Genomic DNA, 16,702 nt, shown 5'->3' on the forward strand with positions numbered 1-16,702 from the left:
AGCCGAAATAGCCCCAATTATGCACCACTAGCAAAACCGGCGATTAAAACTATGCTCGCTACCGTAGTTGAACTCATCTAAAAAGTTTTTTAACTGGAATAATAAATTATAATACAAGTTAGATCTTCTAAAGATATCAAAATATTTACTTTTTTATCTTTAGAATTTTCACAAATTATACTTCCTAAACTTTTAATTAATTAAATAATACATTTTTCGTATACTCGCTATTTAAGCCCGTGTTTGATAGTATTAACGCCCGTGTTAACTAGTATTTATAGATATAAATACTAGTTGTTTACGTTATTTTCCGATAGTGGCAGCACCGGCGGAGAATGCACCAAGCCTATAACCAATAAAATAAATGATGAAAATTTAATAATTATTACAAAAGCGAATAAGGACAACACTATAACAATAATAATATTAAACCATAGATGGCAATTATATCTTCTTCTTAGAGTTTCTTGTCATATTCAGAGTGTACCGCAATATATTTTGAAAGCGACTTCTCGGCATGTATTTGTAATGGGTATCATTTTTTCCTACATGAGACCTATAGTTTATTGCCGAATCCGTAACCTTTTAGAGGTTACTGCTTCTATTTACTGTTTGTAAAGCTGGATCTGTCAACTTGGTGGTTGTGTGATAATTTGTGCTAAATTTTAATTCAAGTTTATAACTTTTTGTTCAAATATAATTGAAAATAGATTAGAAAAAAAAATAGTATGAACAGAATTAAACGTGAACAGCTCAAAAGTTGGAGTTGTAGTCTACAGACTTCTTAGAGCAAATATAAACAGAGTCGAACATTTGGTTGGACCAAGAGAACTGGCTTATTTGGAAACTCAATCAATTGTCTTGTTAGAAATGGTTGGGTGACCTAGATCTTAATTAGTCTACCACCTCACCTTCTGTTGATTGTTTGTTTCAATTTTAAACAATTTTAATCTGGTTCAAGTAATTGAACTTATAAGAACAACCACAAGTAGCATATCTCTTACAGATGTCATTTAGAAAAGAAAACATTTATCTGTAAATAGTACTCCCAAAGTGGATTTAAATTATAATACGGATAATTTTCTTTTGTGTTGCTCTATCAATTTTGAAAATAATTTACTAGATCATGTCCTATTTCCTGTCATTGGTGGTTGTGCAGATCGTCCTTATCGACCCTACTTATAATAATACTTAAAAAAATTAATAAATGCAATAATTGAAATATAATGATATTTAACTACTATTACTACAAACACCACATTTTGGTCCTTATTAATTATATTAACACAAAGAACAAGCTAATAAATATAAAGTTTCAAAATTGCTTTCAAACTTTTATGACTCTCAACATAAGAATCGCCAAACTCCTCTATGTCTTGTCGAGTTACAACCACGACCTTCCATTAATTTTCTTTTATGAAGCAAACTTAAATAGGATTAAACTTCTACAACATATTTTGCTAAATTTACTATTTATAAATTCAAATCCGACAGACAAAAATAAAAACTATGTTCAAAGACGACTTTTATTGAAATAAAAAACAAATCGGATTTGGAAACATTGTGGATCAAGTGTATTATTATACTTATTTTTTTAAATATATTATATTATATAATATTACAAAAATGTGTAATTATAGAAAATGAATAAATTGTAAATAAACAACGTTTGCAATACAGTATTAAAAAAGTTATTTGTGGCCGGCTGTAGCTAGTGACAAATATGTCTGTCTTGAGCCGAGAATATCCCGGAATGATGGTAAACCTGATTAAGTATATTTGCCTGAATAGAAAGGAAAATTTATTGACATTAGAAAGGAAAATTGGCAGTAATTCTTCTGGCAACTAGTATGGCCGCCTACACAAGGATATAATTGCTTCTCTGTAACTCATTTAAAAATCAAAAGTTGTAGTCATTTCCGGTGGAATAGGAAGTGACCTAAAACAATTGAATACGTCAATCAATCCTAATTTATGTCATATACTAACATACCAAATCTCCTTTTTTTAAACGAAAAAATAAAAAAGTTATAGGGGGTGAGTCACTTTTGAGACGCACCCGGTATATATGAACTAAAAACTGACCAAACCAAACCAAACGAAATGAGCCGAAAACTCTCGGCAAACTATATTGCGAAATAGGAATAGTAGTTTTTCAAAGGAACGCTTGTCAAGAAAGTTCCTATTAGGATATCCTTGACATTAACCCTTCAGGCCAACAAGCAATTGTCCTTACAAAATAAAATCACTAGTAACATATCCATTACTTTGATTGAAATTAAAAAAAAATAATTTTCTTTCAGCAACAATAAGGCGTTTATTTAGCTAATGTATATTTTAAACATTTTAGAACAAATTTAGGCAAAGTTATAACTCAATATATCCTAAAATAGTTTTTCCATAACAAATTTTGATTTCCATATTCCGACGTTCCTGTTTTCCACATTTTCTCAACATACATAGGTGTGAAATACCAATACCCTAAGTATTTTACACACTCTTTGTCCTTAATATCTTTATATAAAGATATTGTAGAATAAGACGAAATTTATACAGAGCACACCCGCACTCATTTCTAAACAAAATCAGGGACGAGAATCAAAAACGGAAACTTAAGAATGTCCTTCGCCAAAATGAAAATAAAACAAATTGGTACGTTCCGGTTTCCGAGTCGTTCCCGTTTTATAGCTCGACGTTCTTTGTGGCCGCAGCTGTCTCGCAACTCTCAAATCTCGTTATATAAAAATTTAAAATTTTGCTCTTGACCGCTCTACTCTGACTTTTTATTGGGGTTTATAAGTTTCTTTATTTGTGTAAAATACCAATACCCTACAGGAAATTTTATGACGACGTATAAAATAGACGCGGAAGCGCAATTTACCTTGGACACTTTACGGAACTTTGAAAATTATGGCGATTTTTCTGGAAAAGCACGCTCCGTGATATTATTGTGTAGGATATGAGAAAGTGGGACATTTTATGGTTATCTGTAAGCTGCGCCAGTTGAAAACGGACGGTTCAAATTAATTTTGTTTTAGTTTATAATTACTTTTCAAATTAAATATACAATGTGAATTACTTTTTGGTCTATTATGAATTATTATTACAGAACTTATTTAAACAAATCCCTATGTTGAAGTTTTAATATTTACAATTTTAAGAAAACATCAATATTCTCTTTAGGTAAATACATTACAAAATACATAATAAATATTCAAAAAATAACAAATAACAGATGCTACAGCAAACAATTGTTATTATTTCAGTATTTTTCTCATTCTTATTTTAAAAATATCATATATATGTCTTATAATTCTTTTTAATCTAATATTCATATGTTCACATTTCCTTATTTTAAATTATATGTATTATATTTTGTCTTATTAAATTCGGTATCGTATAATTGTAAATATGTAACATCTTGTTTGAAATGGCTTTATATTTTTGAATAGTTCTGTACCTATTATTCGTTATATATTTTTTTAATTTTTCAAAGTTCCTTTATTAGATAATAATTTGTTAAGTAAGGACTAGATTTTTATTTATTTTTTGAAATTCTAATAGAAAAATTCCACACAATAACAAACAAATAAATCTTACAGATTAGTTTAACACTTACACTTACACTTGTGATATTTTTGTCTGTACAAATTAATGTTTCCATCAGCTGGTCATTATAATGTCTTGAGTCCGTATTAATTTAATATTGTTAAATTCTATTTTTACGCTGTTTTTGTTATGATGAAATGTAATATTGCGACGTCGTCAAAATATGCAAAATTAGAATTTATTAAATCATGAGACACATTTATTTAAAATTGAAGAATTTTGTTCTATTTTGAAGATTAATTATTCAAATAGATCTAAGGGGGTTAATAAATTACCAATATACACATGTAGAAGTTGTAAAAGGAATAATATATCTGGAACCTTGCATAAACAGGGATGGTAATACAGAGAGCAATATACAGGGTGTTCCAGGTTGAGCGTGCATTAGAAGTTTCTGGAGAACTGCAATATCTAGATCGGAGAGATTTTTTACACACTATGGTTTCACAACGACATCTATCGATTAAAAATATTTTCAAAATGGCGGTACTTCCGGATATAGCGGAATTTAACATCAATTTTCTTATTTTAAATGGGTACCCTTATTTTTCATTACATAAATTCTCTGTAAAATTTTATGAATTTTGATATTAAACACTCATTACCTAACATTAACCACTTTAAAGAAAAAAAAATATTTAAAATTTTTGGACAAAAAAAAACTGCCTGTCAGAAAAATTTGTATAGCCTAAACCTCAAATTTAATGATTATCAAAGTCACTGTGATATAAAAGATAAGACATGTGGCTATCTATTTCAAAAATTAAATTGTTCAAATGCAAAGCTGCAACAAGTCAGTTTTAAAAAATAACTTAAGTCTTAAGTAATTTATAAAATCAAAATGATTTAAGCCTTAAGTCAAATTCTACATAAAGTTCAAATGGCTTAAGTCTTAAGTCTTTGACAAGTCTATATTTTAGATTTATATCATGATTATCTGCAATTTAAGTCAGTAAAATGACTTAAATCAGTATAATTACCCTCAAGTCAAGTCAATCAGAATTCAATTTAAGTACCTTTTTTAAATGTTAATAGTAATTTTCTTGTATTACCGGTAATTACTTATTAGTAGGCGATTTTCGTATTAGTACAATACTATTAATGTATTGTTGGTACATATGAGACTAAAACCTTAATTAAACGGTCAATTTTCAGAACAACTACAAACACAAAAATACCGATAAAGTTTAGTTGTTATCGAATACATGTCTATTAAAAAGGGGTGATGTGTTTTTATAACTATCTAATATATTGATGGCATAAGCTAAAGGCTGAAGGATTTTTAGGTACTCTTCAATATATTCAAGATAAATTCCTTTCGTTCGTCTTTCGGGTTAGATAACGGTGTTGGAGATTTACTTGAAATATAAAAAACTTACTACGCACGCGTAACAAGACAAATACTCAAAACCGGTTCAGAAAAACTAACGTTTTATTTGCTAGCCAAAAGGCTTAAGTCAGATTGACGTGTTACGTTAAAAAAAATAAGTAAATTTTTTTAATGACAAGTCGTGCGACTTAAAATTTAAGTGTTTATTTTAAAAAAGACTAAAATTTTAAGTCTCAAAATTCAAAAAATATTAACATTGAAAATGTTTCTGTTATCCTATATAAGGGAGCCCAAATCGAATTAAAATGCTACATTTGCCACACCATGACGTCATATATACAAGGGTATAGGAAATCTCGGCGCAGCGGCGGCAGTCGGCCAGCGCGCGCAAAAACCATTACATCGCTAATTATTTATTGATATATCTTTATTAGTTTAAAAGCAAAAAATATGGGGTTTGCTTTGATACCTTGTCAAGACATAAGCGAAACTTTTAAATTGTTTCTTTTTTTCATTTAGGCCTTCGTTTTTCGTTAAATGAAAGTTATATTAAAAAAATCTATTTTTAAACCAAATTTTCTCTTGATTGAAATGATTATTCATGTTTAAAGTTTTTTTTGGTCAATTGGTAATGGAAATGTTTTTTTGTAAATAATTATAAAAAATTACTCCCTACGAAGACTTTATTGTGTACTGGATCAAAAAATAAGTATTTGTTTTCTCTATATGGTGGTATTAATATATCGATTTATGATGATAGTGCCTTTTTACCCGGTCTAATTTTGTACTACTTTCGGAATAAGGATCCCCATATCATGTACTATGATGTACTGTACTTCCATCCCTGAAAAATTCAGCTTGTGACACCGAAGTGAGAGGTAACGTCAAAATAAGCTTTAATCTACCTACATCATAGGTAGGTGTAGGTACTCTAGGTATATTCTACCTAGACAGTAGCTGAACTAGCTGACAGTAGTAATTAATTTGTTATCCGATAAGTAGTTGTCATTATATAAGTTTAATCATCTTATACCTCCTATAACGGTAGGTTTTGGATTTTTCCTGATTGGTTTGTTAAACAAAAATATACTGGCCATATAAATGTCTGTTCCAGGTTAATTCGTTAAAGAAATATGTTACACACATATTATTTTAATAATAATAGTATAATAGTAATGGCTATATTATGTTATAACACATACATATGTATTGAATGTACTTATTTTAACCAATGCATTGTTTTGTTTTTTTAATCTCACAAATAAGAAATGTTTTATAGTTTTTATTATAAAAAACAGTGATTATAAAATTGATTTACACCCCTTACACTGTTTTCTGTAAGGGGTGTAACCAGGAGTATATTTCGTAACCTCTTACGATATAAGAGGGCAGAAAGTGTTTTATTACTTAATGCTTAAAATTTAATAATATATTTGTACATAAAATAAAATAGACTAGAAAGTCAATTAATTAATATTGACGTAATTACTAAATAATTACAAGATTTTTTTTCTAATTATTTTAGTGTATTTTTAGTCACCTAATTATAAAGGAGAGATATCCAACCATTGCATTATTTTACTCACAAATAAATATTTTATGGTTTTTATTATAAAACAACGATTAATTTATTATACACCCCTTAATCCAAACACTCCAAGGAGGATATTTCGTGACCCCTTATTTAAAGTGGACAAGCTTTATTAGTCAATGTTTTAATTACCCAGCGTGTTTAATAAAAATCTAATGTAATTTTTCATAGAAATGATCTGACATAAAAAGCAAATTTCATCAAAAAACTTTTTGATTATCTACAAGGAGTAAACCGCTGACAAATGTCTGTATACTAATGCCAAAGTAATGCCAAAAATACAAATTAAATACCAAAATTTCTCATATAATGCCCCACTAATGCCAAGCTGATTCCAATATAATACCACTAATACCACGAATAATATGTAACACATTTGTTTCATGAATTAACCTGTAACAATACTGGTAGGTTCGTGCACAGATTTTTTCCTAGGTAACTTAAAAGTCGTTAAAAAGTCTAATAATTAGACTTTTTAACGACTTTTAATGCTATTTAATGCTATTATTATATTTAAAGAAGATATAATTCCAACAAATTACATTATAAGGCCAATAATGCACAAGTAATACCATTAAAATTTTAGCGTTTTTAACTTGTGTAACATATTTCTTTAACGAATTAACCTGTAACAATAGTGGTAGGTAGGTGCACATATTTTTTCGCTAGGTAACTTATTAAGTCGTTAAACAGGCCTATAAAAGCTATAACAACATAGGTAACTAATATTTATAATTTAATTCGAGTTTTAATCTGAAATAATAAATGTTTCTACTGGTGTGTTTCTGAAGTGTTCATTATTAAAAGTAGATATTCTTCAAGTTATGCGAAGTAATAAGTAATGTTTCCGATGAGATCGCGTATATAAATCCATACGCGTACATATAAAACATAAAATCCATACATATAATAAATCCATACATAAAAGCTCAAAGGTTTTTTTTGTTGCATCCATCCCGCCGAAACCGCTTTACCAATCTTGATGATTCTTTTTTTTAAATGAAAGGTATATATGTGTAGATTTGTTACGAAGTATTTTTATAGTGCTTAATGGCTATTTCTTTGTGTAAAACGACTAAATACTAAAACATACCTGAAAAACACCTACACACATTACCTCCAGAAATAAATTATTTGTCATTGTCAGTGGTGTGTCAGTTAGATTATATATTACGTTTTTAGATATTTTAGAGTGAGTTCATGCCGCCAGCTTTAGATACATAAATATTAGCACAAAAGTTCGTTTAAACGACATTAGTGAATTAGCTACACAAAGCGATTTTAGGAAATTCATCCTCTTAGAGAGTAAAATTATCTCGGTACAGTTTGTTGTATGAAAATTCCTTACTATTTGGTCTAGAAGAATGAAATCCTACAAAAGGATTAGAAGAAATTTTTGAAATTCATCAACCAAATGGGTAAAGTTAGTAAAAATTTATATAAAACTTGGTGACCTCTGGATTATACACATAAAAATTGGCACAAAGGTAAAGCGGATTTATGAAATTTATACCCTTAGGGAGTAGAATAGGGAATGAAAGTTTGTTGTACGAAAATGCAATACTATAACATTATAAACCAGACAGTATAAAATTTTACACAAGGGTTTATTTAGTGACATCATAACGAAATATATCTTCGTCAATTATCCTTCAAAGAATAAAAAATAACCTATAAAGAGAGTATTAGTGCTCTTAATAAATAAAAAAAAGATGAAAAATAAAAACATCTATATGCTCACTAGCTCTCTATAAAGAAGTAAAAAATCATTTAAATCAATGCATAAACGATTCGAGGTGTAACGCGAACGTAGTCGCGAGAAAAAGCTAGTAATTTATTAAATTATTTTATTTAACTCATTAATTTTCATTGAAAAGGAATTTTTGTAATTCGCCACTATATTAGTTCAAAACTAAGAAACTCATATCAAATTTAAGTTTTGCGATTTTGACTTATACTTTTTACAAAATCTGAACAAATTTTAAAAGAAATTTTTTTTTGATAATATTTGTGTAGACTACAAGTTGTATAACATAAATTTCTACGACCGGTCTACCTAGTGGTCTGCAGCATCGCCTTGTGGTGCAAACGTGGGCCTGTTAATCTGTGACGTGACGCACAACAGCCAAGAAAAACAGAAGCGTGGCTAAGAATTTAGTAATTTAAAAAAAAGTCTTTTAGATACAGTAATAGGTATTAAAAAGTTTTGTGTTTAAATGGGGTTTGCCTTTAACAGGTAAAAAGTTATATCGTAAAGTGTAACTTTCCGTAAGAATTCTTTATCTGTCATTGATCATGATCTGTCATCATGTTAACCTGATGTTTTGTATGTTATTTTGTTTTTTTCGAGGTTTTTTTGCTTGCTTGTTTTACGGATAGGTGCGATCGCAAAATTATTATTGATAATGTTATATTTAATGTTAACATTACTATTTTTTCAGTGAATCTTTAAATCTGTTGTTTTTTGTTAAGTTCGTTATTTAAACATATGTATGTAATACACTCATATTAACACTAATCATATTTTTACGTTTTTATTCATCATTTTCAATGCGCCCCCGGTTGCATCTTTGTAAAGGACTGTGAATTTTTTCAAAAAAGTCACATTTCAAAAAATTACTTAAAATCAAATAACTTTAGGCATTAAAATTATTTAAATCAAAAAAAGACTTAATTTTTATGTGAGCTTGCAGCTCTGTTGGAATCTCATATAATATTGACCATAGCCGTCATAAAATTGAGCGATTAAAAAATTATCATAAATATGTTTTTTTTTTCAAATGGAACTCCGCTTTTTTTATTTGTTTAATAAAAAGTTTTTTCAATTCATTACTTTTTTATTATATATGTGCCTATACCTTAAATTATTCGTTTTTAAGTTATTTAAGATTAAGTTTTAAAGCGCATATTTTTCTCGATTTTAACCAGTAGCCTATGACTTTAAACGTCAAAATATCAACTATTAGAAATCACTAACTAGCGAAAATATGAGATATATTTTTGTAAATACGCTTTAAAATCTTAAGCAGGCAGTGTTTATAATTACGAAATTCAAGAAATTCAAATTTTACAGAGAATTTAAGAAGAGTGAACAGAAGTGCCGCCATATTGAAAATATTTTTATTTTATGTATTTCGTTGTGAAACTATCCGATCTAGATATTGCAGTTCTCTAAAAACTTCTAATGCACGCTCAGTCTGAGATACCCTGTATATGCTGAAATTAAAAGAATAATAGCTCTTCGCTCGACCAAGTATACAAAACAAGTATATGAATAGACAAACAAGTCAAACAAAAACGTCAAAGAAAATAAAAACAAAAATCAACAAAAAAGTTTTAAATATTGCCACATTTGATGCTTTTGAAATGTGAGGGTAATTTTTTATAATCCCATAAAGGTACTCATAGAACAAACTAGTGAACACGAAAAAAACTACATTATAACGAAAGAGTGTTGATTATAGTAAAAAACAAATGCTAAAGTACTTTGGGCATATGAATAGAAACATTTTACTGAAACATCGTTGCAGGAAACTATTAGATGTGTTGTGACTAGAGACAAGTAGAGACAAATCAATAATAGTATAATACGAAAAAAAAGTATACTATGGGGACTCTTCAAGACATATAACAATAGATCAAACAGGAGTACAGGATTTTGGTAAAAAAATAATTATGAAAGAGATATTTTAATATACTTATTTTTAATATCCGTATGTCTAAAATACCTATTTACATTTTGTAGATTTTACTTAGCTCCTAAGTTAATGAACTCCAACAGAAACAAAAAGGTAGACAGACCATTATCGATACACTTTTGCATTGTCCAAAAGTACCCATAAACGGTTTAATGGAGAACTTCCATTACTCCAAGTCTCCTCGGTGTCGTTAAGTAGTTGACTAAAATCAAATTACGACCGAGAAGTTGATAACCGAGTTACTTTATAGCCAAATTCGATAACTTCGGAGCGTTTTGGAGCAATAATCTTGCAAATCTGGTGGAGGTAATAAACGGCCGAGCCATGAGATGTACTAAATGCGACGGCGTAATTCCTGTTGGAGATTTTAACGGCCGATAAAATAATTCGAAACTCGACGTTGCACCGCCTCCAGTTTGATGGCTCTGAACTCGACGTTTCTGGCGTTGCGCTTACAGCGTTTTATGCGCAAACGATATTAGCCTCGGCTTAATGTCAGACATGTTCGGTTTAATTTGCCGATGTAAATAGGGCCGACGTTGTGCGCAGTGTAAAGGTCGTTATCGGTATGCGCCATTTGATTTAACCGCAACGGAAACGTATGGAGAACAGGAGGTTTATATTAGATCTGCCGCTTTCAGGACATCGTCAAAACTTAACAGTTCTATTTTTATAGAAGAGTAACTAAATTGTTACATAAATTTGGTTTAATTTATTGTAAGACCTATTAAAAAAAGGGAAGGAGTGAAAATATTCATGATTATATATAAGAATATTTTCAAAATACAAACATGACTTTTTCCCAATAAGTCAAGGACTACAAAATTATTTTTTTTAATCGAAGGATGTATTCGATGAATATTGCCGATATTTACATGTTATTCGGTACAATTATTATACTCAAGGTAATAAAAATTAAACAAATAAATGACACTGTATAATATGAAAAATGTCTATACAATTGTAGCAGGATCTAGACCATTAATGCCAGCTACTCATTACTATATAAATAATTTTAACAGAATGTCAACGGTTTATAGACGTATTTTTTAAAAACTAAACTGTTCTTGAATAATTGTTTTTAGATTTTAAATCGAGTTATCTTTGTTCTTTGTAATTTTTACTTCTGATGACGGGAGGAGATATACCTGCAAAATAAAATACTAATTCACCACAATACACCACCACGCGCATTTCGCCAACCATGTTAGCCGTTTTTAATACACATTCTGACACCATAGATAATTTTATTTCTAAATTAAATAATCGTTTTTCTTCTATCTAAATTTACCTATAAACTTGAGAACGACAGAGATTTCTAGATTGTATTAGTGATAAATACTAATAATTGCCTGGAATTTGATATCTATAGAAAAAATACCACTACTTGTCATAGTGTTGAACATTGAACGTACATATATGGCTAGTTTAAATTTATTAGTTCATAGATTACCTAGTTTTCCACTTACCAGTGAAAGATTTGAAACAAAAAAAAATTACATTAGAAATGTAGGTGAGTGTAATAAATATTCTTTTTTATTAGTTGATAAAATAATTAGAAAAGAAGTAGATGTAGGTTTGCGATTTCTGCAAATTCGATTTTTCAAGTGGAGAAAGATACGTCAAATATATTTCAATACCGTTTTACAGAGAGACATCCCGTGGTTTAAAAATAATTTTTAGGAATGTCAGTTAGAAACTTGTGTCTAATGCTAATAATAAAAATTACAACAACTATTAGGTATCCTAAAGACAAAACATCTCCTCTGGAAAAGTCGGGTATTTATGAGATTTCATGTAAAAATTGTAATCAGAAATATGTTAGGCAAACTAGTAGATCAATATTAACATATGGCTCAGATAAGATATGGTAGACCGGATAAATATTTCTCAACGTATTGTTCATAAAGGTCATTGTATAGAATGTAGAATATTTAGGAGGGGGGTTAATCACCGCGACCCTACAGATCTCTTGTGTGTTCCCTATTTCTTGACTTATAACGGGATATAATTCATCATACAATCTCAGGGCTTTGACAAGAGACACTAAGCCAGTATCTGAGACGGATCCACAGAGGCAAGCTCTCCATCTTCATCAGCCGTACCAAAATTTGTGGCACAAAAGGTTGCCGTCTCGGCGCATTCAATGATAAGGTGTTTCCTCATTTTTCCGACAGAATCTGCATTTGCCGTTGTTTCTCAGCTTTAATCTACTGAGGTATTCGTTGATTAGACAGTGCGTTGTTAGAAACCCTGTGAAAATTCGAAAATTGTTCTTATTTAAATCTTTGATTTTTCTTGGTCGTAAGTTCTGAGAAACTTTTTTGTATGGGTTGTATAATCATTTATAATTTAAAATTAATTAAACACAAGTCTCAAGTTACAGGCAATAAGATGCATATTAGAGCGTCAAAATTAATAAATAAAAAGATCATGAACAGAACAGAAGATAATGGTCCTAAATAAAAAGATCATGAACAGAACAGAAGATAATGCTCCAATTCCTTCCAGTTCTCTGTTGCTATTGCTCTAACACAACCCAACCCAACCCAATTCCTTCCAGTTCTCTATTCCTATTGCTCTAGTTTCAGTAATTAATTGTTACCCTCAGTTGGTTTTGACTCGCTTGGCTAGTTTAGCCGCGCGTGCTCGGTTTCAGCTGACTAAGCTCTCAAATTGTATATATATGTTGATATTAGTTTAACATGGTTAGCGAAACGCGCGTCCAGTGCAAAAATAAAGTACGCAGAAAGATAAAAATCGTGAGTGTTTGGGAAGGCTCGAAAGGAAACAATGTTTTTGCGACGTTTCGCGACTTTATTGTCGCTTCTTCAGGCACCAAAACATATATTAATCCATACTATGCCTACAAACATTCATCGCGATTCCAACCGCTAGCCACATATGGAAGAAAGAACAGAAACTTAAGTGGTATTTTTTTGCCCGATGTACACCGATGCTCGGTTTGTGTCGTACTGTTTCTGTTCTTTCTTGCGTATGTGGCTTAGTGTTGGCGGTTGGAATCGCCATGAATGTTTGTAGGCATAGTATGGATTAATATATGTTTTGGTGCCTGAAGAAGCGAAACGTCGCAAAAACATTGTTTCCTTTCGAGCCTTCCCAAACACCTACGATTTTTTTCTTTCTGCGTACTAATTATTACTGGGAACTATCAATAATCATAACAAAAATTAAGTCTTCTAGTGTATTGTGGTGAATTTATTTTACTGTTATAGTACCAAAGGTTCTAACCCTCAACTGTAATTAAAGATACCTCTTGAAACGTTAAGCAGTTTTATCAGTTAGAACATTTTATTTTGCTAGTAAAAACCTGATAAACTGATATCCATTTGGATTCAACGCAGTGATATTTTCAAAAATACTCCTAAATTTTTATTATATAGATTTTATTAAAGTGGCGAAAAACACAGATATCTTTTCAAGAAATATGTAATATTGTTTTAAATTCTATAATATATGTTGATTTAATTTATTCTCATATATAAAACTAGCGTGTATCAGCGACTTCGTTCGCGTCGAATTAATCATTTGTAATGGTGATGATAAAGCAAACCAAAAGAATTTCCATTAGCATACAAACTGGAAAAAATTTTCTCACATTTATGTCAGCATGAGAAAAACAAAATAAAAAATAACAAAATAAAAACACTAAATCACCACAATACACCAAAAACACTTTTACTTTTACACTGGACGCGCGTTTCGCTAACCATGTTAGCATCACCAGCACATGATTATAAACTATAGTTTTTACTGTACTGTAGTATGCTAACATGGTTAGCGAAACGCGCGTCCAGTGTAAAAGTAAAAGTGTTTTTGGTGTATTGTGGTGATTTAGTGTTTTTATTTTGCTGTGTAACACCAAAGGTTCCAACCCTCAACTGTAAGCATGACAAAAAACAATATGGCGATATTATTATATAACTTGGTAATATTTGAGGGGTAGTTTCATCTCGTTGGAATTTGACTTTCGAAAATCCGTTTGCCAAAAATAAGCTTTTTACGTTAAGCAGTTTAAGCAGAATCGTGGTTAAGAAATTACCCAACTTTTTGGAACACCCTGTATGATTTTTTAAAAAATTTCAAATTATGTAAAAAAAAACAAATAAATTATGCTTGTCCAAGCGTTTTCCCGAAAGACTAACCGTTTTTTAAATAACAAATATTGTAATATTTGAGGGGCGTTTTCACCCTCTTGGAATTTGAGATTCGAGAAACCCCTCCACCCCACAGTCCATCTGTTGGCCAAAAATCAGCTTTAAACGTCAAGCAGTTTAAGCAGAATTGTTATTACTCAATGGTTATATTTTATGAAACAGCCTGTATAAATTTATAAAAAATCTTAAAATATGTAAAACAATAAAATAAAATATACGTGTTTAAGAGTTTTTCCGAAAAACTCAGCGGTTTTTAAATAAAAAATATTTTAATATTTGAGGGATAGTTTCACTCCCTTAGAATTAGAGTTTCGAAAAATCCCTTCTTATCGAACACCCTAAAGTCAATCTATTTTAAAAAAATCTGCTTTTTACGTCTAGCGCCTTTTTTCGAAACACCCTGTATACATTTTTAAAAAATCTTAAAATATGTAAAAAAACAAAATAAAATATACGTGTTTAAGCGTTTTTTCGGAAACTTGACCGTTTTTTAAATAAAAAATATTGTAATATTTGAGGGGTGGTTTCACCCTCAATGAAATTTTTAGATATCTTTTCTCACTTTTTTGGGAGGTTTTGCTTCTCTTGCACAGATGTCGCTTGCACTTCAGTTGCGTGGTTGCCAAACGTTATATCGAAATATATTTCAATTCATTATGAATATATAAAATTAAAGGTATACCAAATTAAAAATTATGTAATTTATAAACATGAAATAGGGTATTATCTGAAATAGATATGTTAAATTAATATATAAATATTTGACTTAATACGTTCATTATTATTTTATTAATTTATCGTCACACGTCATTTACCAGTTGCCTAATTACGAAAAGTTTCATATGACATTAACCTCAAAAATGATCTTTGAAAACAAACAACAACAAACAGAGCAACAAATGAACAAATAACTACATAATGACTGATAATGATAAATGATAATAATAACTTTAATGATATGAAGGCTGATGAAGGTAATTATAAACATTATTTTGAGTTTGTTTAATAAAATATAGGATACAATATAACTAAGCAAAATCAAACAGTTTTAGACAACCAATACAAGATTTAGAACTTGACATCGTGATAAACAAATTGTACATTCAGGAACTCGTTTAAATATTATAGGTAAGTAATATTTTCACAAAACTAAACATTTTAGCATAAAATCACAGGTAATATATAGAATATTACCTATGATAAAATGTTAAATACTGATGTATATTTATTCTAATCACATTTAAATTTAAACTCAAAATTTTCATAAAAAGAAAATGGTAATTTTTCGTAAATATGAAGTAAATAATATTACATATTTCAGGTTGATTGACGAATACTCTACAGTTGATTAGAGCCCATGATGATGCGAAGATAATTAATATCACCTAACTTCAAGAAACCAACGTAATGAAGTTTACATTCATAACTCATCTAACCATTATAGGTAATCATTTACAAAATTAGCCATTTTTGATTATAATATTAAGGTACTTAGGTACATTTTTATCTTCTAGATCAGTAATGTCGTCATAATTTAAATGAACTCACAGATAGCAATGGGGCACTGCACCGAAGCAGTATTACAAAATATGTGAAATAAAACTGTAATACAAATTGCTCTATAAAATTTAATAGAAATAAATTTATTTATGAAAATTAAGTTATGAAGTTTTATTTTTCCTAGGAAAAAAATAACATTTATATTTTGATCAATTTAGAACATTACAGTTAAAAAAATATGTGTTAGAATAACATATTTTTAATAAAATTGCAGCTTTTAATTTTTATACTTTTTTGCTTTTATATCAATAAGAACTAACGTAAGGAACAATTCATATTTATACTATGAAAACACATGCATATTTTTTGATGTTTTTAAAACCAGTGAATGATGTTGAAATATACTACACCTATTATTCTTATTAACTAACTTTAATTACAAACTTACACATTATTGTCATTGGAAATAAATTAATTTGGATATTCTATTTGTTTAGAAACTTTTTTACCTATTGTAGTTTTTTTAAAACCTACTTGATTTAAAACAAAAAAATGTCACCTGTTGTGACAAAATAAGGTCTTTTTTACTAGAAAACAATCTAGTGAGCTTTTCTAATAATACTTTATTTGATATACAATATGATCGAAAAAACGAAGATCGCTGTCATTTTAAATGTAAATTTATATGGGAAATGTCATCGATTGCCATTTCCCAGCCAACTGGACGCCGTTTTTTTTTCGATCATGCGGTATAATATGTATTCCCATCTGTTAATCTTTTTATTTTAAGGAAGAT

General features: G+C 29.4%; 1 long non-coding RNA gene across 2 annotated transcripts; it reads left to right on the plus strand.

Annotated features, from left to right (window-relative positions):
* Positions 1-15,177: 15,177 nt before the first annotated feature.
* LOC115877632 lies at positions 15,178-16,394 on the plus strand. 2 transcript variants are annotated; one of them, XR_004049373.1, is made up of 4 exons: positions 15,178-15,380; positions 15,453-15,534; positions 15,728-15,850; positions 15,921-16,394. It is a non-coding gene; the product is annotated as an uncharacterized LOC115877632 (long non-coding RNA). The 2 variants fall into 2 exon arrangements; XR_004049372.1 differs by having other exon boundaries at positions 15,178-15,534.
* The last annotated feature ends 308 nt before the right edge of the window (positions 16,395-16,702 follow it).

This window comes from Sitophilus oryzae, unplaced genomic scaffold (assembly GCF_002938485.1).
Source record: "Sitophilus oryzae breed Bouriz unplaced genomic scaffold, Soryzae_2.0 scaffold_1494_pilon_pilon, whole genome shotgun sequence".
Taxonomy (NCBI): Eukaryota; Metazoa; Arthropoda; class Insecta; order Coleoptera; family Curculionidae; genus Sitophilus; species Sitophilus oryzae.